The sequence below is a fragment of the Euleptes europaea genome, chromosome 3 (genome assembly GCF_029931775.1).
Source record: "Euleptes europaea isolate rEulEur1 chromosome 3, rEulEur1.hap1, whole genome shotgun sequence".
In the NCBI taxonomy this organism is placed as follows: domain Eukaryota; kingdom Metazoa; phylum Chordata; class Lepidosauria; order Squamata; family Sphaerodactylidae; genus Euleptes; species Euleptes europaea.
The window spans coordinates 74,783,136-74,786,871 of NC_079314.1; positions in this window are offsets into that span (position 1 = coordinate 74,783,136).

The window sequence follows — 3,736 nt, forward strand, 5'->3', positions numbered from 1 at the left end:
ATGTATGCATAAAATATTAATAATTGTTATATGAACCATACGTTGTCTTAACAGTTGGGACTTTATCCTGAATGCGGGTTTGTCTAGTTAATGGTCCTGCTGAAGCCAGCAGCACTCCGGTGCAGCAGGTGGGAAGGATTTGGCGGTGCACAAGGAAATCCTTGTCCATTCTGCCAGAATTCCTCAGCAATTTCTATGGTTGCAGCTCATTAAATATTCTCAAGTCGTAACATAATGGATAGGTTAATTAGCATGTCCCGGAATGAACAGGCCAGCTGTCCATTTTCGGAAATGTGAGATCCCTTGGGAAACCTTATAGAAAGGTCTGATTTTTCTTCCAGGAACAAATATATATTCTCTTTCTATCCACTGGATTGCAATTCATTTCAGCAAATGAATCTTTGCAAGAGATTTCAGTTCTTAGCTCCCCGGTTATCAATTTAGCATTGTCCTCTCAGACTCTGAAATGTAGATTCTGAATTGATGATTGAGGGTTGCCATCCTCCAGGTGGGTCTTGGAGCTCCCCTGGAATTACAACTGATCTTCAGTGCTTAGTTCCCATGGAGGAAACAGCAGCTTCAGAGGGTAGACTCTATGGAATCCCATCCCCACTAGCTCCCTCCCCTCCTCAAACTCTGCCCTCTCTAAGCATTGCCCCCAAATCTCTGTCATTTCCCAAGCCGGAACTGGCAACCCTATTTAACTGAGCATTCTTAAATGTTTATGTATAACTATGCAAAGGTTTGTACTTCACGCAGAGATCCTAATTCACTAACATGCTGTAAAATCTGCTCTCATAGTAAGAACCTGTCCCTGTTCCCTTTTCTATTCCCTTTATGCTACATTCATATCCTCTGCAACAGCTTGTCCTGCACTGACTTTGGAAATAAGAACTAACATCATCCATTTTTCTTATGGTTAAGGAAGTCTAATAGAACATATAATCTTAGACCTGGACTGAAAATGGCTGAAACTCAAAATATATTCAGCATTTACTACATGGACAAGCAGTTATGGAGAATGCAAGGAAGGCAGTGATCTGAAATTTGGGGGCCCTGCCTGCACATTGCACATATTTACACCTGTACAACATGCACCCATTCACCCTTCAGGCTTCAGCTTCTAGGAATCTGGGGAAAAGGCCTGAAACCTCAAGATTTCTAGTCAGGGTTGCCTGGTCTGGGTTAGGAAATCCCTGGAGATTTGGGGTGGAGCCCAGGGAGGGCAGGTTATGAGGAGGGGACGGACCTCTGCAGGGTTTAATGCCTTAGAGTCCATCCTCCAAAGCCACTCTTAACTTCAGAGGAAATGTCTGGAGATCAGTTGTAATTCTGAGAGATCTCCAGGCCCCACCTCGAGGTTGGCAACCTAATTTCTAATATGTGTGTAACTGCTAGTGCACTAACAGTGTAACTCTCATGTGTAGCTAGTGCACATTAACAGCATTTAAAAAACATTTCCATTCCCCGACATTTCTTCAATCTGCAAAATACTGACAGTGCTTTATTAGGGACAGACAACAGAAAATTGTCCCTGCTGAATAGGGACAGAATATATGACACATATGAGAAATTTTAACTGCTGTCCTGTTTTCATTGCCTTTTCCTTCCTTTCTCCTCGGAAACCTCAAGTGCTCCATTTTTCAATGCATGACACAGCTGTCTCAGCTAGCAGGGATTCATATGATTAAAAAAAATAGCTGTCTACCCAACAGGTGTTCTCTCCCAGCCCAAAGCACTGCTGTTTTCTCAGTGCAAGGAAACAATACATTGCCAAAGCAGGCCCAGCAAATAAAAGCAGGGAGAAATGGCTGGGGAGTCATAAGCATTTCTCTCAACAGACACTTATTTGCTGTAACTGGTTGCATTCCTGGAGACTATCTGGGAAAGTCTTTGTTTATAACGTATGTTTGTACCATAGTAGAATACTTAATAATAGACTTAACATTTGTTTAGGGCATGTGAGATGCAAAGCAGTGCTTTGTAAACGTTGATTTTGTTGATTTGAAATTAAGGTTTATGCTGTCGGAAGCACGATATACGTTTTTAGAAATAAGAAATGAAATATCTGTCATTCACAGCAGTCCTGCGAGGCAAAACATTAAGAGAGCAATCCTAAGCAGGTCTACTCAGAATCCTACCCAGGACTACTCAGTGGAGCTTACTCCCAAGGAAGTATCCTTAGGATCGCACTGTAAGTTTCTTAGTTTACTGGTAGGAACTGAGACAGACATTTGCCTAAAGTTCATTTTCTCTCGTCCTACTGTTGACCTACCCCCACTAACCCTGTTCACATATACATCCTGCATGGACATCAGTTTGTAAGAAAGCGCCAATGCACGTTCCCTTTGCAACTGAAACTAGGGACCAGTCCCTGGATACACATGAGGTTTTACTCACTTATTGTTTTGGTCAAACGACCGTAAAATAAATGATTGATTGATTGATACTCACACGTTCAGGTGTACCTGTGTTGAATGTAACATGAGAATTCCTCAACTCAATTGTGTGTGCATTCATTGTAACATGTGTACAGGGCTACTGTAACTAGTTAAACAGCAAAAACCCAAAGACACCTGGGACCAAGTTCCATCTTGCTGAATCACTCCCCATATGCTCATTACCCTGCACTTGCTAGAGAGCAGATAGACTACAGGGCAGCTTTGCAAAGACTATTTCTCAATGATAATATATTAGAGACTCATGATGTTTTTGTAATATCTTTTCATTTGTGCAGGTAAAGTCCAGAAGGCATGAAAAGATAGGTAAGCTGATGAGTCCCAAAGATCTGAAAATATGGTTCTGCTAGCCAAAAACCTGTTAGTAACCTTTCCCAACCAGTCCCCAAACCCAGGCTTCTCCCATTCCGACTACCTCTCTAATTCATCGCTGCCCAAACTGTTTCTTTTGAGCTTCTTCTGGCAGGCAGGTGTAGCTTCAGGTATCGTCCACAATGGATTTTGATATAAACATTATCCTACTGAGTCATTAAGGAGCCATTATCTAGCATGGTAAAATGAACTTAAGAAGAGGAGCTGCCCTTCACTTTCTCTCAGAATCGTGAGGCATATGAGAAGAGATTTTTTAAAAAAAAAAGATTTTTATTTTTTATAAATATAAACAGAACATACAAGAAAACAAAAATTAAAAGCCATATCACGACAGCAGTTGCAATTAAATCATTATACTAGAAGAAAAAGAAAAAGAAAGACCATAACAACAATGATATAATGAAAAATGTGCAATAAAAGACAATAGCAATTATGAGCAGTAAATAGTAAAGTAATAATGACCATTAAACAATAATTATCCTAATATTCTTAGCATGTCATTAGACACTTTCCCAAACATTGAAAATTAAGATCATGATGGGTAGCCGTGTTAGTCTGTCAATAGCAGTAGAAAAGAGCAAGAGTCTAGTAGCACCTTAAAGACTAACACAATTTCTGGCAGGGTATCAGCTTTCGTGAGCCACACATGAAAGCTCATACCCTGTCAGAAATTTTGTTGATCTTTAAGGTGCTACTAGACTCTATCTTCTACTACTATTGAAAATTAAGTCCCTCCCTCCTTTTGGTACATTTTCAATACAATACATCAATAGGATTTTTCTTAGTTCATAAGTATCATTTCAACAATCTCCTTTCTGCTCCTCATTTTTTATGAATAATATAAATAATATGCTTTCCGTTTGTCTTGAAACCCTTTAATTGGTCTTTTATTCATATAATTTGTC